Source organism: Delphinus delphis, chromosome 13 (assembly GCF_949987515.2).
Source record: "Delphinus delphis chromosome 13, mDelDel1.2, whole genome shotgun sequence".
Lineage (NCBI taxonomy): Eukaryota > Metazoa > Chordata > Mammalia > Artiodactyla > Delphinidae > Delphinus > Delphinus delphis.
The window spans coordinates 46,122,114-46,147,186 of record NC_082695.1 but is presented as its reverse complement, the minus strand read 5'-3'; the positions used below and the strand labels follow the sequence as shown (position 1 = coordinate 46,147,186).

General features: G+C 36.8%; 2 long non-coding RNA genes across 3 annotated transcripts in view; one reads left to right on the top strand and one right to left on the bottom strand.

The window, feature by feature from the left end:
* The window catches only part of LOC132436214 (uncharacterized), a 263,185-nt gene extending 239,015 nt beyond the window's left edge, over window positions 1-24,170 (top strand). The window contains exons 4-5 of one of the 2 annotated variants that reach the window (XR_009521744.1): window positions 555-710; window positions 24,138-24,168. This is a non-coding gene — a long non-coding RNA (uncharacterized lncRNA). Of the gene's footprint in view, window positions 1-554; window positions 711-24,137 lie in introns of both variants that reach the window. The other variant, XR_009521743.1, reaches the window with a different exon arrangement.
* Window positions 17,741-24,171, bottom strand: LOC132436213 (uncharacterized). Its single transcript, XR_009521740.1, has 3 exons — window positions 23,891-24,171; window positions 21,505-21,557; window positions 17,741-20,366 (listed from the first exon to the last, which is right to left on the bottom strand). It is a non-coding gene; the product is annotated as an uncharacterized lncRNA (long non-coding RNA).
* Window positions 24,172-25,073: the final 902 nt, after the last annotated feature.

Sequence of the window (25,073 nt, the reverse complement as noted above, 5' to 3'; positions counted from 1 at the left end):
GTAAACTCCTGTCTTTAGTTTTCAGCAAGTTATTATAGGACAGTGGCTAAGAGTATGGACCCTGGAGCTGGTTGGGTTGAATCCTGGCTCTACCACTTATTAGCTGTGTGGACTTGGACGGGTCACTTAAACTCTCTTTGCTGAAGTTTGCACATTTGTAAAATGGAGTAATAATAGTATGTACCTTATATGTCGGTTATGAGAATTAAATATAGTTAAAGGAATGTCTTAGGGCTTCCCTGGTGGCGCAGTGGTTGAGAGTCCGCCTGTCAATGCAGGGCACACAGGTTTGTGCCCCGGTCCGGGAAGATCCCACATGCCACGGAGCGGCTGGGTCCATGAGCCATGGCCGCTGAGCCTGCGCGTCCGGAGCCTGTGCTCCGCAACGGGGAGGCCACAACAGTGAGAGGCCCGCGTACCACACACACAAAAAAAACTTAAAAAAAAAAAGTAAAGGCTATGACCATGTGGAAGATAGAAATGTTTTCAAACTTCTGCTTTTATTCCTACATCCACACACATTACTGATTCTCTGTAGCTCTTTTCACTTGCAGTGGCCTTCATCCCAAATCCTGCCTCTAAAATTCTACTCTCATCCTCTACATGGCAAAAGCCCACCCAAATCTGTCATCACCACCATTTTCAAAAAGTGTTTATCAACCCTCAAGTGGAGCACTTTGCCAGTTACCAGGGCAGAAACCACTCCCGAGGTGAGTGGATTGTCTGACTCATCACCTTGGAAACGGAGGGGGGGAGGGGTGGGCCGCGGGGGCGCCGGGGCGGGTGGGGGGCAGGGGTCCTAATGAAGGTGGGTTTAGAGACGAACTGGAGGCTCTAAAACCTCACCAGTATGCCCTCATTGTTCTGTGAAAACCCCTCCATCTTTCTCTGGAATATCAATTCAGCTCGTGGGGATTTTTCTCCTTTCTTTTTTCTGAGCACACAATCTATGCTGTTCTCCTAAAGCAAAGCAATCCCCGATAGAGGAAGCTTGGACCAGGCCTCTCTGGAGGGCTTGGATACTTTTCCCAGGTCAAACCAGACAGTAATTAATCCTGGACTTTTATATTCAGAGGGTAAGAAACTGTTCTGTGCCCTAATACTGTCAGGGTTTTTTTGTTTTGTTTTTAAAACCATGGCACGAATATATTTACCTTCTAAAAAGGAGCTAACTCAAAGACATGCTCATTTAGAACAGCGTAAAATTTGATAATATCGAAAGAAGATGTTATTTTGGAAGGGTAGAGATGAAAGACTTAAAAAAAGACTAAGAAAAGAATTATAATTTGCTCTTTGAGAAAACTGTTTCGTACAGGATACAACATGTGTCATTTGGGATTTTAAAAACTTGGCAATAAAGGTTGTAAATTTCAGAATTTAATTTCTAAAGAAAAAGCAACAACAGAATTGCATATTCTTCTATGTGAAAACTACTTTGTTGACTTAATCTACAGAAGTAGATCTTCATTAAAAACTACACACACACCAAGTGAAACCTGCTTATTCAGTGACGCTGCTCACCAAAGGAATTATCCTTTGACTTTGTTTTTAGTTGGGTGTGGAAAGGTAATTTTCCCTCTTGGGTGGAAGCTTAGGGAGGAGCCCATGTGAACACGCCTGTGAACACAAAATAATTAGGAAAGATTCATCCTGAATCAGTCGGTTCCCATGAACAAGCTGGGATTTTTAAATCTGCCCTGATCCAAATTACTTAAAATATAGACTTGGGAGTGGGTAAGCAAGTGAACAAGAAAAAAGACTAAATCAGGGACAGCTAAATGTTTAAGTGTTTTGAGATCATTAGGATAGATAGATCAAAATGAACATTCATAAGAAATATAATTAGTTAGAGCCTTTATTACTTTTCTTATTAATCATTATTTTAAAAGAATGAGAAAAATATTAGCATTATAGTTTCTGTCTCACAAATTTGGCTTTGTTAAAGTATAGATAGATAAAATTCTAGAAAGTTAGATATTCTCAATACTTAGAATAGATAATTCTTTTTTTCCTAAGGAAAGAAACTTATTTCACTTTTCTATTTATACAGTGCAAAGTCAAGTTAATAAGCATATGAGGTAGTTTTCTTCAAGAGATTAAAAATAACTTATTAGAGAATATAACTTTCTTTTTCAACTTTTACAGTTAAAGAATTTTAATGGGAATATTAGAGTATGTAATAACTATTTTATACAATATTTGCTTGAAAGTTGGGATCAACATAAATTGTTATAGATAGTTGCCTAAAATGTGCATGGGACACTTGTTTTCAATGTTATGAGTAAGAGGTCAAATTCTACCCATCAGGCTTGTTGGTACAACTACAAATAGCTTTGGAGGGAAAAAAGGCACAACCCAAGCATTGTTAGTTAATTCACAAGTGCAATTAGTTACAAGGGTTTCACCCATAATTCTTTATAGTTACAAAGGTTTCACCCATAATTCTTTAAAGTCTTAGTGTATTATTCCAACTAATAATAACAGAGGTTAATGCTGAAAAGCTGATCTGATTATAGTATAATTCTGAGTGCTTCTTTTCTTGTAATAACGATTACTTGCTTCGATCATGAAAATATGCTGTGTGCGCATATATTGAAAACAAAATCTCACAGGATTTTTTCTTCTTGAGAAAAATTCTACCGGCTCAAATGTATTTTCAGAATTTTGTATCTCTCTGCTTTATTAAAACATAGTCATAGTTAGACTTCCAGAATGACTTTATAGTGCTATAAAATAATCTCTGTTGGAAAAATCACAGGTTTCTGTATTCAAAGTTTGGCAGATAAAGAAAAAGTTACTTTAAAATGTTCTGATTACAGGCTACTGAGCCCATTGGAAATCATTGTTGACTTGAGATAGAGGCTTCTGCTCTTGTAACCAAGCAAATGACACGTCACTGAAATAATCTCAGCTCTCTTTTTGTCACTTGAAAAATATGGAGATAGCCACCAATCAACACCCACTTCTTTAACAGGAATATTGTGTTCATAATGATAATAGTTGAGAAAGATTTTGAACTGGAAATATACGGTGCAAATATAAAAACATTAGGTTGTCAACATTCTGCGACTTAATACAGCAGTTTTTACCTTAATATTTAGGTATAGTCTCTATAATTTTACAACCTGAATGTTTTCCCTTTAATTTTCCAGGAATTATTAAATGAGTAAAGTTTACCTTTTATTGGAAAGAAAAAATAACCTTAAATGCCATTTTTGATTAAAATGATCTTTTAGTCGAGCTGATCAATTTTTATTCATTACCTCATGTCTGCATATTTCTACATGCCATAATTATATTGTGTAAACAATTTTACATGATAATATTTTTATTGAATATGGTTTTTCTTTTTTAAAGGTATTACCATACTCTATCTTGTCTTATCAGAATGCTTTAAACTGTTTCATTAAGTCAATATATTTTGGGATTTTGACTTTTTTTCTCCTTGATTTTGTTTTTACTGTTGCAGATACCACATTAACATCCTCATGAATTTCTTTTTGCTGTCTCAAATGGTTTCCTTAAGATAACTTATTCTTAGTTTTCTCTTCCCCTCATGCATACCATACCTTATAAAGCTGTTAAACTGAGAGGTAGTATTTTATTTTATTTTTCAAGTCCGCCCTCAATTAGTATATTAGTTTCTTGAAGGAAGGGAATACATGTTGATGATATTTATATTCTAGGCCCCTACCATAGGTGCTTGATAAACATCTATTGAATAAATAAATGAACTTCCAGAAATGGAATAATTATGATATGGATTTTCTTCATGATTCTTGAATACATTGTTCCCAAAAGCATTGTATAATTTATAAAGCTACTAACAGTGTTTTCTTGGGTCAATTTCACCACAACATAGCCATCAGTATCATTGAACATATCTTTGGCATTCTTATAGGTGTAGTATATCATCTCCAGGTTGTTACAATTTATGTCTCTTTGATTATAAGCAAGGATATTTTCCAAGTACTTTGGGGGTACTAATTTTAAAATACCTTTACTTAGCCATTATTTGTTTATTTATTCATCTTATTTAACATTGCCTCAACATTTGTTATTTGAAGCATATTTTATATCTATTTCTTCTCTTTAATGCTAAAATAATATTTTGGTTCAGTGATTTCTTTAATCATTTTAAAGTAAAATTTTTTTTTTTTTTTTTTGCGGTACGCGGGCCTCTCACAGCTGTGGTCTCTCCTTTGTGGAGCACAGGCTCCAGACGCGCAGGCTCAGCGGCCATGGCTCACGGGCCCAGCCGCTCCGCGGCATGTGGGATCTTCCCGGACCGGGGCACGAGCCTGTGTCCCCTGCATCGGCAGGCGGACTCTCAACCAGTGCGCCACCAGGGAAGCCCCTTAAAGTAAAATTTTAAAGTGATTATGTGAAGATAACACTATTGAAAGTGACTTGAAATTTGGCCTAGTTTCTATACAATTAAATTTAGTGATCCTTTAGCAAAGCCACTCCCACAATTTTGAAATGAGTTACTTCGCTGAAGATCCCAACATTATAGTACAAAATAAATTTTACAGAATGAGAAATTTTAAACCTTAGGCCGAGGTTCTACTTCAGTTATGCTCACCCCAAAGTACTGCTTTCCTGAATGTGCGCTTTAACCCATTTATTCACTCTCTCATCCGTCAGCCACTTGAACTGCAGTACAGGGCTACATGATGCATAAAATACTTGACATGCCCTAAATTTCTGTGTCCATTCAACATTTGTTAACTTACAGACCTTTTTCTAGTCTCTCAGGTTACACTTCCTTCCCCCAAGGAATTTTGAATCTGTATTGTTTTCTCTACATGAGGTTCCATTCCTTCTCATTTTTTCCTTCAACGTACTACCTAATTTTAAAGACCCAGATCATCCTATGCCATTTCCATAAATTTCCCAACTTTCTCCGTCAGAATTCATCTCTTCCTGTTGTATCTCTCAGATAACTTTGTTTCCAGCTCTATTTTAAAGCACGTGTTGTATTCTGGTTTTTGTTATAGTCATAAGATGGTATAATGGTTAAAAGCGTAGTCTGCGATTAGACTTCCTGGCTTTGAATGCCATTTCTACATCACTGTTACCTTGGGCAAGTTTCTTCATGTCTCTGTGCCTTGGTCTCCTCATCTGCAGTAGGGGACAATAATAGAACATACTCCTGTGTTGTTAATGAGGATTAAGTGAGATAATGTGTGTGAAGTGCATACACGAAAGACTCAAAGAATGTTAGCTGTTATCTTTCTCCTTAGTTTGTGAGTTGCTAGAAAAGGGGGTTCTGTTTTATTGCTCTTTGAATCTCTAATAATTATCACAGTAAAAATCAGGCAGTAATAACTAGGTAAATAACATTTTAATCTAGAACAAGTTTTCTAAGAGGTCCTTAATCTGCTTTGGAAAGCACCAAAGCATTCTGGATATATATCTGTAAAGGAACAGATAATCAGACTGATTAAAAGTAAAAGTATTAGGAAGAAAAATGAAATTACTGGGTTGGCCAAAAAGTTCATTTAGGTTTTTCCATAAGATGGTATGATAAACCCGAACGAACTTTTGGGCCAACCCAATACTTAAAAAACTATATGTCCTTGAAACTGCAGCTTCATTCGATGTGACTGAATTGAAGAACAGATCCCTCAACTGTTTTTCAAAGTCTTTGTTGATGGGTAAATTTGGCTTGCTGGGTAGATTTCTGAAAAATCAATTTATTTTCATTTACCAAAAAGGTGTTACATATCAAAGTGGAATCTGAGACCCAAATACATCATTTACAGCTGGAATTATCAAGATCTGGGTGCAAGACTCCTCAACCACCGTTAAGGGTACATATCTAAATCCCTCTGATCACCCATCAGAAAGGTTAAAATAAAAAGATGGAAAATATTGTCAAAAATGTAGAGCAGTTGGAACTCTCACACATTATAGTTGCAATGTAAATTGGTAGAAACACTTTGGAAAATTGTTTGGTACTATCTATTAAAACAAATGAACAAGTGCCTACCCTATGGCTTAGCAAGTCCACTTCCTTGATATATACCTATCACAAATGAATGAATATATGCACTGAAAGACACATATATGAGAATGTTTATCACAGTACTATTCATAACATCCCCAAACTAAAACTGCTCAAATGTTCATCAATAGTAGAATAGATAATATATTACAGTATGTTCATATAATGAAATACTGTACAGCAATGAGAATAACCAATCCAATCCATAACTACCCCCAAATATATGAATGAATCATACAGACATAATGTTGGTTGGAAGCCAGATACAAGAAGAGAACATACAGCATTATTTCATTTATTCAAGGTAAATAAACAGAAGCTTAAAAACACAAAACAGGCAAAACTATGCTGTTAGAATTCAGGCTGGTAGTTACATTAGAAGTTGGTGATGGAAGGCCTTCTGTTAATGCTCTAGATCATGATCAGAGAGCTAGTTACATGAGATGTAATACTTATCTGATAAAAATTCACTGAGCCATACGCTCGTGATAGGTGCAGTTTTCAGAGGCACCATAAGTATACCATATTTATATTGTATGTTAATTTAAAAAGTAATTAAATCGTCCCTATGAATCTGGATAGAGCTTTTTATAAACTTGTTTTTGTTAAGAACTATTTGAATCCCTTTAAAGCAGGCAGCAAAATACATTGTGTAGTCCCTTTCCTAAGCCCAGGACTTCTTGCTTTCATGGTCCAGAGCCATCTACATTTATGCTTCTTTGACTGGAAATGCAACTCTAAGGCTACCTTCCTAGAGTTTGAAGAAAAAAAATAGCCTTTTCCCTAACCTTTAGTGTTCTAACTCAGTCACAGGAAAATCTGACAATAAGCTCCAGTATTTACCCACCCATCTAAAGACTTGGGACCTTTTTGTAAATGGAATTCTTTTGACACCACAGGCGTATCCAAAGAGGTCAAGCGTCCTGGGCTGCATAAGGAATAACTAATACCTACTGTTATCTCCCAGTTGCGGAAACTAAGAGTTTATGTTCTATTCTTGCGTTCTCATTTCCTTACTGGAGGTCCATAGAGGAGAGTCAGTATTCCAGTGGGAAATCTGAAAATGGGTGGAGGCTACGGATGCCTCACCTCTGATGTGACTGGCTTGTTCTACTGGTGGGCAGAGGAGGAGGGAGGTATATGCTTAGGGTGACTCTGCCCTGCCTCTCCTTTCTGTGTTCACTTTGGCAAAGAACTGCCTGTATACCTTCATTTTGCAAGAAGGATCAGGCAACAAGAAAACGTGTCTCAAATGCAAAGTACCTAAGATTTTCCAGGTAGCTAATACAGAATAATAACACAAATTCCTTCTTGCTAACTTAGTTTTTTATTGTGTGCCTTTAGTTGAGCACCAGAAATGAGCTTGATGCTGTCCACAATTCACTGACTATCACATTCCATGAGATTATGAAGAGCTTAAGATACAATTAGTGTCATCTCTGCTTTCAATGGTAATTAAATTATGTATTTGTTGCTGTCCCATGCTTGATGGAAAAATCAGCTTGTTGGCAGAACCAGTGTTTTCACTCTACTTGGTTTAGGGCAAAACTGACTTCTTGTACAGCAGTCACATATTTCTTCTGTGTGGCTCAGATGTTTACATCTTCTCCACTTGGCAGATGATCTAACCAGCCCTTCCTTCCACTCATGGCAAAATCTTACTGCTTCTTCTCCATGTTATCTTCCTAAGTTATTTCCTCCTTATTACTGCAATCAACAAGAATTTTTTATCTGGCCTCTAGATCATTTCTCTTTTTCTTTCTCTCTCTCTCTCTGTCATTCCCAAGCATTATAATATTGATTGTCTTTTTTTTTTCTTGCCTGTGTCCTCTAATTTCCTCCAAGGCAATTGTTAATTACATATATGAATGCTTTGCTTCTCGTAGTTCAACTTTCATTTCTCTCTTATCTCTTTAAAGTTCCCCATACTAGAATCATGCCTATTTCCATGCCATGAAAATCATGCCATGTCTTCTATTATATCACTCATGCTTAAGTGATCTCATTTGGTTTAAAATAACCTTCTCATTTCTTTTCTTAAATCTTTTCTTCATTAAGCTCTGTTTAGCAAAGTATAGAAAAAGGAGCCCACTTCTTCATTTGTATCTATAATATGCTTGCCGGGTATACTCTATAGTATTAGCTGAGGAGTTTAGGCCAAATATTGTAAGAATTTTTAACTTGCTAGTCCCAACTATGTAAAAAATCAGATTTATTGGATGAGTTATGTTGGAAATTTTTGGTTTTCAGTTTATAGGTAAACTGCATAGAACTTTCCTTTTCCCCATTTTCCATTTTTCCTCTACTCAGTGACATCTGGATAAGTCATCACTCTAACCATTGCCCATCACCACCCAGAGTCGGTGCCGTTATTGCCTCTGTGACCTCAAGTCCCAGGCCTAGTGCTTTTCCCAAACCTTTGGAAAATCCCTAAGTCCACTATACTCACAGAGTCAGAAACTGCAGAGAAAAGGGACAGAGGTGAAAAAAGGGGAAAAAAATGAAACAAATGGAAGGAAGAATAATGATATGAAGAAGAGTAGAGGAAGAAGTGGAAAGAAGGAAAAATGAAAATGCAATAGGAATAGAGAGGAAAGCTCTGGGTGGGGAAAATCTAAAGGAAAAAAAAAAATTGCTGAGATTGCATTTACTGCCTTCCAGTACTGCTTTTTCTTTGCTAAACCACATGGTCATATATGGGTTAGCTGGCTTGCCTGTTACCATCTGCAAAGATGCATCATGTCTTTGTACCCGTGGCACAAAAGACTTCATTATTTTTCTAAGAAACATTTGATTATATGACAGTCTAATTTATACATGATGAATAGGTCTTAAAATTTAGATAGGAGATTGCTGACACACACAGTAGAATTTAGACATAGAGTAACAAATGACTGGAAATCAACCAACCAATTATTATGAATGGAGAAACACATCTCATTTTCTGTGAAAAAAATACCTAGACCAGAGGAACTCCATTGATGAATGACATGGCAAAGGATTAATGGCTGCTATTACTGAGAAAATGCCGGTTCTCTTTTCAGGAGTTGTATGAGTGTGGAGTGTGGGAAAAGTTAGGTACAACCCAGTTGGGGATGAATGGAAAGATTTGGGGATAATAAGATTCTTACTAATGAATCCTAGGTTTCAATTGTTCCTACAGGCTAACATTTCCCTTGAGGTGACTGTGATCTCTGACAGAGTTTTGTTTTGTTTTGTTTTGTTTTGTTATGTTTTTCGGTACGCGGGCCTCTCACTGTTGTGGCCTCTCCCGCTGCGGAGCACAGGCTCCGGACGCGCAGGCTCAGCGGCCATGGCTCACGGGCCCAGCCTCTCCGCGGCATGCGGGATCCTCCCGGCCCGGGGCACGAGTCCGTGTCCCCTGCATCGGCAGGCGGACTCTCAACCACTGCGCCACCAGGGAAGCCCTCTGACAGAGTATTTAATCAGGGATGGCAGTGATTATCTTGGCCATACTAATGAACTCTTTCTTCCTATAAGAGTCCCTAATGGCAAAGTATGGTCAGGAAACTTGCCTTTTGATATTAATGATAACAGCCACAACCATCTATATAGAGAATTATAACTTCAAAATTATATCATCGGGACTTCTCTGGCAGTGCAGTGATTAAGACTTCGCCTTCCAATGCAGGGGGTGCAGGTTTGATCCCTGGTGGGGGAGCTAAGATTCCACATGCCTTGAGGCCAAAAAACCAAAACATAAAACAGAAGCAATATTGTAACAAATTCAATAAAGACTTTAAAAATTGTCCACATTAAAAAAAAGTATATCATCAAATAATGTTTTATTGGCAGGCATGAAACTTTGTGGGTTTTCATTTAAAACTGTGAATTGAATTGAATAACTACTTTAAAACCCAATGTTTAAATTAGAATTTATCTCCTGATTTATGGGGCCATTCCTGGTTTTAAGAATCATTGTCATAATATTCATCATGATTATTTTTCTCATATTTCAAGAAATGTAAAGAAAGTATTGGCATTAAAATTATTTTCTTCTGATAAGAAAATGATTCAAAGTTGGAAATTGGAATATTGAAATGTATGTTTGCCACCTTGTCACTTTACTAACATTAGTATGAAAATTAATGTAATGAATCAGGGAACAGAAATTTTTATAGATATAAAATCCTTGACAAATATATTTTAATTTGAGTAACACATATATTTAGTCTTATATATATTTATATATTATATATATAGCATATGCTTATAAATATGTAAGAATATACTTGTAAGTATAGACTATAACTAGGGGTCCTTTAGAAATCCCATCAGTATGACGATTACAGTGACGTTGTTTTCATGATTACTAATGGTTTGTAATATTACCAGCCATTTTAACCAGCAACTGTAATAATACTTCATAAATAAGAAGAGCTTGGTGCAAAGGTTGAGGACAGATTTTGCTTAGGATGTTGCCACCTTCAGGAAATTTTACCTTATGATAATCTGTATCTGTGATATTGGGGAACATATTCCTGTTTAAGGAGCGTTAAAAATTCTCTGTTTTCAAATTATGATTTTCCTTTACCCGATAACAGAGTGTTGAATAGTACTGTTGCTATCAAAAAATTCTATTTTGGAAAGCATCTGAAATGGCCTGTGTTATTCCATTAAGAAAAAGGATATCATTTTTATGAATAAAGATATGATGTGAATTTTATATAGTTTAAAATATTATCCCTGACTTAGCAAAATACATACATCAGTACAGTACAATTTATAAATAACTAAATAATATTCCTGCTTTAAAGGGATTAAATGATAAAACAATTGACTTGTAATTTCTTATGCCTTTAATCATGTAGCTATTAATATAGTTATGCTTCATTAATTCCATAAGATGTGCTGAAGAAAATTGTGCTGTTATTTAAAAAATCATCTTTCATTTGATATTGGATTGAAATATTACTAATTATTTTGAAATTTGTTCGTGGTCACAGCTCACTGAAAATGTAAATTTACCTAAATCTAAGGATTTATAGAATTTTGCAATTTCCAATAAACTCCTCAAATTTCCTCAATTCTCACCATGTCCTGAAGACTAAAATCACTGATGAATAATAATTAAAAGGCATTTCTTTAAACATCTTTCTAGGTATAGGGACACATATTTGTGTTTTTGTAGAAGTAACATTCTTTCAAAACACTCATCCTATATAAGAGGTATTATCTTATTCTTTTTCAACAAAAATTTAATCACTGAAATTATACAGTAATTACAAAATTAACCGTTTTTTCCACTCCACCTCTAAACCCCACTCTACGTCTACTTTTTAATTAAGTATCTTTCTGTACAATGATACCATGAATGATACCATGATCCCATGGTATCCTTGATACCATCTTTCCGATACCATCTTTCTGTACAATGATACAATGAATTATAGAAACATAGTATATACACACAGATACACACACACACACATACATTCATGCACACACACATATATATACATACACATATAAGTTTTATTTTCGTTTTAATTTTGCAAAAATGGGGTCATTTGGAATTGATTTTATCACTTAACAACATATCGGAGATACCCACTCAGATTATTAGGTATTGCTAGGTTAATTCATTCATGTTAACAACTGTACAATATTTCATACACATCGAAGAATCATTCTTTATTCAATAATTCCAACCTGTTTTTTAATTTTTAAATTATCATACAGTAAAATTGATATTGGGGGTGTACAGTTTTTGAATTTTAGATTTGTGTAAATCTAAAATTTACAGGTTATATCAGGTTATAGAACAATTTCATCACCTTCAAAAACTCTCATGCTATCCTCTTATAGTCACATGCTTCCTGCATCTGTAACTCTTTGAAACCACTGAACTGTTCTCAAACTGATAGCTTAGTTTTTTGGAAAATGTTATATACATAGAGCCATATAATATGTAGCTTTTGGGACTACAAAAGCTAAAGTGTGATGATTTCTTTCACTCAGCACAATGTCTTTGAGATTCATCCAAGCTGTAGGGTTTATCAATAGTTTGTTCCTTTGATATGAATTTACCAAAGTTTATTTATCCATTAGAAATTGATGGAGCTTGGGGTTGATGGAATTTTTGATTATTATGAATAAAGATACTATAAACATTCAGGTACAGGTCTTTCAGTGTGAAGATAATTTTTATTTCTCTCCAGTAAATTATTAATTTTGAAGAAATTGCCCAACTTTTCCAGAGTGGCTGTACCATTCTGTATTCCCAGGAGCCATGTATGAGTGTTCCAGTTGCTCCACATCCTCACCAGCACTTGATGTTGTCAGTACTTTTCATTTTAGTTGTTCTAATGGTTTTGTATTTTACCTTGGTTTTAATTTGCGTTTACCTAATGGCTAGTGATATTGGATATCTTGTCAAGTGCTTGTTTGCTATCTCTAGATCCTCTTTGGTGAAGTGTCTGTTCAAGTCTTTTGCACACCTTTATATAGGTTTTTATGTTTTCTTACTGTTGATTTTTGAGGGTTAGTCATACAGTCTTGATACAGGTCATTTATTGCATATGTGATTTGCAAACGTTTTCTCCAGTTTGTAGCTTGCCTTTTGATTTCTTAGCAGTGTCTTGAACAAAGCAAACATTTTTAATTTGGATGAAGTTCAGTTCATCAATTTTTTCTTGAATGGATTGTGTTTTTTTGTTTGTTTGTTTTAATTTATTTATTTTTGGCTGTGTTGGGTCTTCGTTGTAGTGGCTTCTCCTGTTGCAGAGCACAGGCTCCAGGCACGCGGGCTCAGTAGTTGTGACTCACGGGCTCCAGAGCGCAGGCTCAGCAGTTGTGACGCATGGGCTTAGCTGCTCCGCGGCATGTGGGATCTTCCCGGACCAGGGCTCGAACCCGTGTCCCCTGCATTGGCAGGCGGATTCTTAACCACTGAGCCACCAGGGAAGCCCTGGATTGTGTTTTTTGTGTCACTTCTAGGAACACTTTACCTAACCCCAGGTCACAAAGATTTAAAAAATTTTTTTCTAAATGTTTTATGATTTAAGTCTATGATCCTTTGTCAGTTAATTTTGGCATAATGTATAACATGTAGGTTGAAGTTCATTTTCTTACCTATAGCCGTCCCATTGTTCCAGCACTATTTGTTGAAAAGACTAACCTTTTTTCCAATGAATGACTTTTGCACTGTTGTGGATCTAGTTTTAATTTGCATATTTAAGTATATATGTACTCATATATTATTGCAAGGGAGGCTGTAATAAAAACCCTGGTACATATATCCAAAGTTTGTATTTGTGATGGATTGGTTCTAAAGTGAAATTTCCTAATCAAAATGTAAGAAATTTAAAAATTTACTAGATATTAATTAGATGACTTTCTAAAAAGTTGTAGCAATTCACACACTTACCAGGAATGAGGGAGAATTCCATTACCTGCACATCCTTTTCATCATTAGAAGGTTTGAATTATTTATGTTTGTCAGTTTGATGGTTGAAAGGTTTATATTATCTGTAGCTTAAATGTTAATCTCTCTGATTTTGATGAAGTTGAGGTTTAAAGTTTTATTGGCCATTTGCATTTTTCTTTCTGTGAACTCTGTTCATATCCTCAATTGAATGAGCTCTGTAACCGTCCGGTTATAGTCAGCTGTTGTGATTTTGAGTGACAATCATTTCACCTCTGAGCCCAAGTGTGCTGCTTTGTAAAACTGTAGAAATATCTTTCCCATGCAGTTGCTGTGATATTTACATGAAAATCACAGGTAGGGAATCACTATTTGCTCAACATGGAAAAACAAAACTATTTAATTAGACTATACCAGATTTTTATTCCAGTTATTATGATCTCCTTTATTAGAATTTAGTCTCTATATCACATTGCTCTTAGGAAATTTACTTGTACATAACAAATTTACCTTCATTTATGAGATGTTCAAAATGGAAATGGAGAATATCGACTTACATAGAGGAAGACAGCAAAGGGGGTCAGGGCGTGGAAGGAAGCTCTTGACTTGAATTTTAGTTTCTTTACTTAATTATTGTGAAACCTTGGGGAAGTTACCTAAATTCCCTAAACCTTGATTTCTCATCTATAAAATGGGGAAACGATTACCTGCTTCCGTTTTGGTGAAGATTAAATGAGGTAAGGAATGTGAAGTCCTTAGCAGAGTGTCTAGCACTGGAAATTTCAAAATAAATATGTCTATAGTCATCCTCTACATTGTATTCAGTTAGCTGTAGAAAAGCAAATTATCTGGTAGCCTTGTTTTGTACATAGTCTACGACTAACCTTTAAACTTTACTTAACTGGATTACATCTCTTTAAGTATTGCACTTGTTTCATTTGACCAGTTATCCTTTGTGAGGGTTAATACCTTCTAAAGACAGAACGTGTTCGTATGTGCACACACACACCAAGTGTGCAGAGGTAGTTCCGTTTTTAAGACAATTTAAATGTTTTCATTTAATTCTTTACTCATGAGAGAATCTTCGGGTTTATAAACAAAGGAAAGAAGCACAAGGTCCCATTTCCAGTTGATCTTTCTCTGTCAAATACTTTGCAACTTGATTTTTAAAAATTGTATTCACAGAGAAATAAGGATAGGTATATATAAGTGAAAGGTTCCTCAAGAAGGACAAACGAATGGATACAAGAGTTAAATGCTTTCTTCTATGCATTGCCTGGCACTTTCTTTTTAAAAACCTTGATTCCTTACTAGGCTTTAGGGATATTTTAGATCTTTTTTCACCTTGTTAATCATGTTTGTTTTGGAGTTATGTTTGTGTGTGTCCCTGGGTGTCTATTTGTTAAAGAATACTTCTATTCCGGCAAATAATTTCTTAATCAACCATAAAAATATTCAGAAGGCGTAGTGAGATACAGTGATTTTTATATGGTGACTTTGTAGCTCTTGACTAACTTTCTTAGTATTTATAGGCTTTCTTTCCTGATGCCTTAAGATTTTTACACACATAATTATGCCATCTGTGAAGAAAAGCCATTTTTACTTCTCTTTTTTCAAACTTCAGGCCTTGTATTTATCTCAAAAAGTATTGATCGAAAGAAGCCAGACACCATAGAGTATAGACTTTATAATTTTATTCGTATCAAATTCATGCAAAGAATATGCAAAACTAATTTTTGGTGATAGAAATCAGAAAAGCAGTTACTGCTGGAGAAAGGGAGGGCTATTGGTTGGAAAGTGGCGTGGAGAAATTTTCTAGAACGATAAACATGTTTCTCTATATCTTGATCTGGATGTTGGTTACTTGGGTACATACATATGTCAAAATTTGAACTATGCAATTAAGATTTATGCATTCTCCTCTATGTAAATCACAGTAAAAACAAAACCACATTTTTGTTTGTTTGATTTTGGTGAGGGAATATAATGCAATAGTAAAGATAAAGTCAGAGCTCTCCACACGGTTCATTTTGGCTCAGGACTCTGTTCTTGACTGACTGGAAATAGCAACCCCAAATCTAAACCGCGACACTCCCCGGAGGCTGCTATAGTTCAAGATTTACATTAAAATTTTAGACAATTAAAAACCCACTAACCAGCGGTAGAAGGAGAAATGATCGTCTCTACTAGAGTAATAGGGGTTGAACCCTCTTAATTTGAAATTTTGCCCAAAATCAAGGTGCTAATGAGAATAAAAGAGTCAATTAATACTTTTAAAATTTAGGACTCGTTATACACAAATATAAATTGATATATGTATAATTACTTCTTTTGGTTAATTTGTTTTAATGGGAGATTACTTACTTTAAAACCATAAGGTGGTAAGCAGACAGTTGCTACATCCATTCATAAGTGTTAACTTAAATAGGTTGGAAACAGTCTATAATTGTGTGTGTTTATAAGTATAAAACATCTAAACACAGTCGAATAAAATGAATACTCAGCACAGCTCAATGTTCATTCTCTTTCCCAGAGAAAGTAAAGCATGTGAAATAAGTAAAACAAGTGTGAGTTACTTTAGTTGAACATTAAGTTGAGTGTAAGGGACCAGCCCCTGATAAGAGAAGAATGTGGATCTGTTTTCAGAGTGGGAACTGTTAAGGAGGTGCAGTTTGCTTTGTAAATAGCAAATGAGACAGAAAAACAGCTGAGTGCTAAAACACCATTCGCTTCAAACAATATTCTATTTCTACTTTATTCATATACAAATTTCCAAAAGTACTAGTTTAAGAATTATTAAATCGGAAAATATATTCAATCTTTTAAAATGTGAAATAAAAGGTTTAAACATTCTTGTAAAAACATCTGTCAGATACATAGATATAAATTTGAGTTAAGAAGAAATCACACTCTTCTTTCCCCAATAGACACATGGTGCCATAAGTGAGCTAATCTGCCATCCTCCCAGCCCTGGGCATGTACAGCCGTCCCTTCTACTGCTCCTTCAGAATTGTTGCAAGGACTCATATTGAAACTTGAGACTTGAGAATCTCTAAAATCCTAGGAAATCCAAGATGCCTGGAAATTCCCCTTCTTGTCTGGGAAATCTCTTAAGAGTTATGGGTTCACTTGGGGCTTTCCTATTCCTCAGGCTCTGCAGAATCCATTGAACAGGGGGCTGGGGGCGGTGGCGGGGGAGGTGGAAGTCTAATTGAGCACGAATCTTTAGAACCCTTGGCATGGGAAGAAGATATGGTCATGCTGTGACTTGTCAAGAATTTGGAGCTTCTGGGTTTAGAAAATATGCTTAAAACATGCCTGAGTGCCAAGGAAAGAAGTATTTGGAGACTCCTTATTTTGTTTTAAAAACTACCCTCTAATTATGGGGGTGAAGTTCAGAGGACTCAGTAAACTTGTTTAGGCTACTGAATAACCAGACCAGGGCAAAGATTTAAATCTAGGTGGTCCCTACTCATTAAAAAAAAAATCACCAATATTCTTTAACATGTCAAATAAAATGACAAAGTGTTCATGAGAAATATTAGCAATATCATGCCCAATCCCTACCCATTCCTGACCTGCCTACCAAAAGCAACCCATTTGCAGTTCTGCTGCTTCTAGGATTTCTTTCCAATTTTAAATGTACTCTTCAGTTAAAAAATTGAGACCTAAAAAAAAAAAAAAAAAAAAAAATTGAGACCTAATCCATTAAATTCCTTTTATGGAAGATGACATGATCATTTAGCTCTCTTTAAAACCAACAAATGGAAAAAAAAAAAAAAAACCCAAAACAACCCTGTTTCAATACATTCTTCTCTCAACGCAACCTCCCAATGCAGCTATCCCATAATTTGGGGTAAGAAGAAATTTCAGTGCTTCCATTATTCTGACTATGTTTGTATTGTTCACAGCTAAACCACATAGCATACTATGGTCACATTTCCTTTTTCGTGTGCAATTTTCCATTTCCCTTGGAGTTCGTTAGCAATTGTCTCACTGCTTCGATTTCTATGTACTTTTCGTTAGGTTAATTCCCAGTATTTTCACAGAACTCTGAAAACTTCGATAATCATTCACTCAAGTTTTTTTCTTTGTTTATTTGTTCATTTGTTTGACTTTGTCTTTTTAGTTTCCCTCCTGGGGTATTCTCTCTCAGCTCCAGTTTGATCTGGCTGTTCTTATCAGATTAGTTTTAGGACTCCACTTCCTTCTTACTCTTAGCATTTTCTGCTTCTTCTCCTTTGTTGGATCTCTTGTTCCCCAGGTCTCATGATTTCTGCTTCTTGATTTATTCCTTGAAGAGAGCAGCTTCTGAGAAAAGGCGCATTGGAAATAATCATTTTGAGACTTGACATTATGAAAATGTCTTTATTTTACTCTCACACTTAATTGATTGTATGACTAGATATAGAATTCTAAGTTAGAACTTAATTTTCCTTAGAATTTCAAATATATTGCTCCATTATCTTCTGGCTTCCAGGATTGCTGTTCAAAATTTTATTTAGTGGGATTTTGGCAAAGAGAATACATATTTGTTTTCAGTCAGCAATATTTAATCCTCTTTATTACACCACATTGTTCTCTCAAATATTTTCTAACTGTTTAAGCATGCCTGATTTTTTTTTTTAAGGGCAAGAGGTAAAACATTGATTTGTACTTTCAGTAACGTGTAACATGAATAATAATTTTTAAAAAATGAAAACAAGTTTTGATAGAGAAGAGTTATAATACAGTTGAAAAAGAAAGTAAGTAGATCAAGAGAGTTTCAGAAAATATCAGAAGAACTTTGGTGTTACTGAATACTTTATAACCTTTCTAATTGAGTAGCTATTTATTTCTTTATGGCTCTTAAATTTAAGATGGAGGCCTAAAAATTGTTTGGGCAGTTCTATAGTTTTGTTCCTATGTTACTGGAACTTTCTACAACTCAAATTCTTTAAAGACTAATAATAGACATATATTACAGAAAGAGTTCCATTGTAAAATCCTTAATTACACTTTGTGAAACACCATTTTTAGCATTTTTAGCATTTTCAGCATTTAAACCATATCCTTTAAGTTTATTCTTGTACCTTATAACTGTTCGTATATTCAACTGGCTTAAATCCAATAAGCATCAGATTGAAAGTAAAGAGATATAGCTTCTGGTAGACCTAGCAATCTCCATCTCTGTCTCAAACATATGAAGTTTATGAAATGTAGGCTTCTTATCTCTCACATTAGCCTTTTCTTTTTATAACTTCCACTTAATTTTGCACAATGATGAAATGAGTTGAGATGAAATGAGATTAATAAAATTCTATTTATAAGAAATTCTTTGTGGAAAGGAATTGAATTGTGGGGAAAACATTTCGAGGGAGTTTCTAGTTAGATACTGCAGGTTAAATACACCCCAAATCAAACTCAAATGATTTAAACAACCTAATGGGATTAAAACAACTGTCAGTGTACAAGGATAAAATAGAGAGTAAGCAAACAATTTCAACTATGTTTTAGAATGAAAACATCAGATGAACAAGGGGTATTTGAATCAGCAGATCTTTGAGAGTTGAAACCAGAAGTAGATGAATTCATTCCTCAAAACCCCAAGGCCTCAAGGATTGGAGAAAGATGCAAATGGAGAGAAAACAAGGGTAAGGGTCAATATTTCGAGTAGTTAATACTGCATCTTCGAAATCCTTCAGAGGTGATGGATAACCCTCCTTTACCCAAGAAGAAGATTAGCCTTTACTCTCTGGAGAGGTTCAACTAGAGAGACTTTGGACTTGCAGTCACCTCCATGCTGAAAATGGGGGTTAAGTAAACACCTACATTCTGAATGGTTACATCCTAACCCTTTTCCTTCATTAGCTCAGAGATGTTGACTGCCAGCAATATTTCTCCAAGGTAGGAAAATGGGAGAAGATTCTTCCCTGGAAAAAATTTACCGGCTCTATCTCCCCACCAAAGATTTAGAGTCATTGAGATTCGGGAGTACTTGAATTTAATTTCCTAGATGGATACTCTCTAACAATGTCTATAATTTGTTAAATTCTATCCACACACACTGAACTTCTATTCAGCTTTTCATTGCCTTGTTCTTAAATATGAATGAATGGCATCAAACTTCTCAGCAACCTTGAGAGCTAGAAAACCATGGAGATGTGCCCTTGAAATTCTTAGGGGAATTGACTACTAACTTGGAATCCTATTCCTGGCTAGACTGTTAGTTTAGTATAAGGGTAGAATAGAGAATTCTTCAGATATCCAACATCTCATTTTTTTGCTCTCATGTGTCCTTTCATAGTAAGCTAGTAGAGGATATTATTCATTACAATGAGAACTAATCTAAGAAAGAGGATGACGTGGGACCAGAAATCAGGAGATCCAACACAGGAGAGAAGAAAATGCTCAGGATGCTTGTGAAAGGAAGACCCAGTATGATAAGTGAGTGTCCAGCCTGGAGGACAAACCATTCAGGTCAGAGGAGGACAGAGTACTCTAGTGGACTTGTCTCCAAGAAAAAATTATAGACTAGTGATACACTTGAATGATTTGCATTTGTCCTAGAGATTTCAGGCATGATAGGTACATACAAATCTCAGCAAACAAACAAACGAACAAGCAGAGAAAAGCATGAGGTATCAAGCTGCACAAACTTTAAGCTCAGTGTACAAAACATGTGTTAGTGTTGACTGTGTGTGGTGGACTTAATGGCGACTTGGTTTAAATTTGAACATAGTGAAGTTGGAAATTGTTCATATGACCTTCAAAACGTAGTCAAGCTTCAGAAGAAATGGTCCATTGTCCCTTTACTTAGATCTTATGTTTTGTATTCTCTCTGCCCAGGATGCTCTTCCACAGGAAAATTGGTTGACTCACTGTTTTAATCATGGAGGTCTTTTCTCAACATCACTTCTGTCATCAATCTAAAAACAGCACCTGCCATCACCTCCTCTACTTCATTTTCTTCATAGGACATATCAATTCCTAAAATTACAACATTTAAAAAAATTGTTTATTTTCTGTCTGTTCTCTGTTGTGTCCCAGCACTTAGAACATTGTCTGGCATGTGATAGGTGCTCAATAAAGGCTGTGGTATGAGTGAACCAGTGGATAGTCAGCTCCATGGTAGCAGAGAATGTCTTGTTCATCATCATATCTTCCACGCCTCACCAAGTGTTTATAGATCTAGGCATTCCAGGAACCTGTGTTGAATGAATGAATGCGTGAATGAATGAAAGCAAAGGTGAGTGTTCTCTTAAAATTTTTAATTAAAATATTGTTTTGTAACCTTTGGAGGCTTCACACAATTAAAGAAGAGTCATCTGTGCAGTAGAACTCAGAATGACTGATTAAATACCTTCTTTCCTCCTGAGATCCTCCCATGGGGGATCTCAGAATCTGAGCAGCAAGCTCTGACGGTGTGTGTGTGGTATGTTCACTCACTCCTGAGATAGTGAGCAAATCCAAATTAGCATGATTACTAACATGGTTAAAAAGTGATAAGTACACGCCAGGGTCAATGTCAGTTTGCAGTCCCTTTGGAGTTCTGTCCATGGCCAGTACTCTGCCTCTTCTCTCTCTTCTCTGTATTTGTAGATATTCATGGTTTATACAAAGTTGGCAAAGGGAGGAAATAATATTATACATTATCTATAAATACTATAACTAGAATTCTACTGATTTTTCTTAAGGCAATATGAACAAGAGTAAATACTTTAAGAAGTGGACCATCTCCTGAAAGTGTAACAAGCAAGTACAGACAAGCTGTGGGACTACAAACAGTTGTGAAATAGTGAACGTGAGGCCAGGGGTGGTGGCATTCTTACTTCTCTGTCTATAAATGTCTCATATTAAGTTAGTTTTCTATTTCTATTGGCTAAACATTTTTTCATTGACCTTCTTGATAAAAATGTTTATATAATATTTTTTTCAGAAATCATAAAGAGAATCCAAATTCATTGAGATGTAAGAAAACACTGACTGAAAGAGTGCTCCATTGCTCATTTTGATGTTTTAAGAGCCGAGGGTGTGTTCTGCCTTTAATCCAGGGCCCTGCTTTCAGTCAGCAGCGCTGGCAAAACAAGGAATGTAGTTGCCCCGTAGGCTGAAGGCAAGATCCTACCTGTTGTCTCTGGGAACCTTAACGATATAATCCAACTCTCTGATTCAAATAAGCTGTGGATGAGAGAGAATGAGCTCAGAAATAAAAAAAATTTCCAATCTGGGTTTATTTAAGAGTTTTACACACACACACACACACACACACACACACACACACACACATACACATATGTATATATGAAGAGAGAGAGAGAAAGATAATTTGAATATTCTAAACTAATCTAATTTAGATACATAGATCCTATTTACATCAAAATATTTACCATTCTGGATTACTAATAGTATTGACAAAGTTTTGGTACACATTAATAACAAGAGTGATTTAGACTTCTTGAGTGATATCTTTGTTTCGCTACTCGAGGCCACGCCTGGGCTCTGACTTTAGCCCAGGACACAGGGAGGGCAGGGAAGGCTGACTGCTCAGTGGGATAGCCAGGCTGGCTGAGCTGGAATAGCTCAGGTTATGTCATGCCAGCAGGTACCCATGTGTTTCCTGTGGACAATGTGTGGCCCATGTGGAGAGGGAGCTTGGCTGGAGCTCCTGGGAGAGGGAAGGACGCCAGCAATGTGTGCCTGGGTTGGAGGGGCCACCAGTGAAGTTGGGCCTTTGCCTGTGTCCTGAGCCAACACCCAGGTACCTGCAGGGAACCCCCGTATCATTCTTGAAAGCACTTATAAGAGAAGCACTGCCAGGCCAAGAGAGTGAGTCCACCGAGCCAAGTCCGAATTCTCATCTCTCCTCCCTTCCTCTGCTTCATCCCTGATGGAGGTTCACACACCCCCTAGAGAATGAGGGATGGATGAAGGATATCAGAGCAGAAGCCAAAGCACCCCCTGTGTACAGAGGTGGCCAACTATAGAGGCCTCAGCTGGGAAAGGGGAGAGGACTTACCTTTGAGTGAATATTGAAGAATTGATTCTCCTATTTGTTTTATATATACTTTTTTCTGTGACGTTTTGATTTCTAAATTGAGAGTGTTTTTTTTTTTTTGCGGTACGCGGGCCTCTCACTGTTGTGGCCTCTCCCATTGCAGAACACATGCTCCGGATGCGCAGGCTCAGCGGCCATGGCTCAAGGGCCCAGCCACTCCGTGGCATGTGGGATCCTCCCGGACCGGGGCACGAACCTGTGTCCCCTGCATCGGCAGGCGGACTCTCAACCACTGTGCCACCAGAGAAGCCCGGGACTGTATTTTGTGATGATGTTGTGACTTAAGGATCTGTTCATCCAAGAATAAACAAAAGGCTCATGGGAACTGCCCCAATTTCATCTAGAGTTAGGGTAAGATTATAGCCAATGATTATATTTTAAAAGGATGCTGGGAGACCAAAAATTAAAGTTGTATTTTTATTAAACCATAACCCAAACAAAAAAACTCTGTTACTTCATTTTCTGTATGTGGTTCTTGACTCATCTTAAGGCAATGACCCAAAATAATTAGTTTAACAAGAAATCATCTTAAGAAAATTTATTCACTCTCCCACACTGGATAGTGTCATTTGAAATTTGTATTTCACACATTTTCTAACTTCATAAGCAAAGCATATCAGAAAGTTTCACTAGATGTGACTGAGGGTAACATCTGTACTTATCTGAGAGTTGCCTAAAGCAGTCAGACTGGATGTGGACCAGTGAGATCTGACACTGTGAATTCGGACTTGGCTCGGTGGACTCACTCTCTTGGCCTGGCAGTGCTTCTCTTATAAGTGCTTTCAAGAATGATACGGGGGTTCCCTGCAGGTACCTGGGTGTTGGCTCAGGACACAGGCAAAGGCCCAACTTCACTGGTGGCCCCTCCAACCCAGGCACACATTGCTGGCGTCCTTCCCTCTCCCAGGAGCTCCAGCCAAGCTCCCTCTCCACATGGGCCACACATTGTCCACAGGAAACACATGGGTACCTGCTGGCATGACATAATGGATGAAAGAACTATATGCAACAACAGTTAACACAAGGAGGTGATCATCTGGACATAAACTGAAATTTATTCTTGAAGTAAAGCTGGATTGCACAAGATTATCTTTATCAAGGTAGTAAGAACAAAGAACAAGGAGTTTTCCTTGGATTTCTCTGTTGCTCATATCCCACATCTCGTGTATCAGCAGGTCCATTTCTCAGACCCATCTACCTCTCCCCATCTCCACCACTATCACCCCGGTCCAACCTCTCATTGCTTAACCCCCAGACTACATGATGGCTTTCTGCTGCTCTTCTTACTTCTACTCGTAAATCCCTAGGATCTATTTTCATTACAGCAATTGAAGTGACCTTTCAAAAAATATATAGAACTAGATCACACCTTCACACTACTTCAAACCTTCTAATAATAGCATAGCGAAGAAATATGTCCATTTGTAAATCCATACATGGCCTAACCACTGCTTACCTGTCTGACTTCATTTCATACCACTTTCCCTGTCATCCACTGCTCTCCAGCCGGTCTCACTGTTAACACAGCCAGACTAGCTGGCTTCCTCTAGGCATTCAGATCTCAGTTCAGTTGCCACTTCCTCAAGGAGGCCTTATCTGCCCATTCAATCACGAGACACCAAGTTGCAATCGTAACACCGTATTTTGATTCTCTGCAGAGTACTCATTTCCATCTGATGTTATCCTCGTATATTTATTTACAGGTGTGGCAGACAGACTTCAAGGAAGCCCCCGTCATCCCCGTCTCCCGGTATTTATGCCTTTGTATAATCTCCTCCCCTTGGGTATGGGCAGAGCCTCTGACTTGCTTCCAACCAATAGAATATGGCAAAAGTGATGGGAGGTCACCTTTTATTGCAAAGGGGATGGAATGTCGTCCTTGGGTTTAGGGTACATTATAAAAGATTCCATTTCTTTAGCAGACTTGCTTGAGAGACTTTATTTTTTCTGGCTTTGAAGAAGCAAGCTGTTGTGTTTTGAGAGACCCCCCTGGAGAGAACCATGTAGCAAGGAACTTCAGGCAGCTTCTAGCAGATCAATAACCCCTGAAGTTCCATACCTGCAGGAAGTAAATGCCACCAACAACCACATGAGCGTGGAAAAGCCCTGAGCCAGGCCCAGTCTATACTTTGATTGCAGCTGTGTGAGACCTTAATCAGAGAACTCAGTTAAGCCACGTTGGGACTTCTGATCCACAGAAATTATGAGATAATAAATGTGTGTTGTCTTGAGTCACTAAGTTAGTGGTAATTTGTTACACAGCAAGGGAAAATGAAGACACCGGTTTCTTGTCTCTCCCCAGCTAGACTGCAAACTCCAGCATTCAGAAGATTGCCTGTCACATAGTGTTCAAGAAATATTTGTTGAAGGAATGAATGAAAAGAATTGGATTATGAAACATTTTAAGTGACAGCTGCATTCCCATGATAATTTGGTATATGAAAATTGAAAAAATGGGCCAATGTAGTAGGAAGGCACTAGGTGTCATAGTGGTCAAAGTATGGGCCTTGAAGTTGAGCAAACCTGGATTTCAACAGCAGCTCTGGTTATATTATGATTCCAAGCAAATAATTTTACCTCTGATCTTTTGCTTTCTCATCTCTTAAATGGTGCTAATAATACCTACATCATGTATGAAG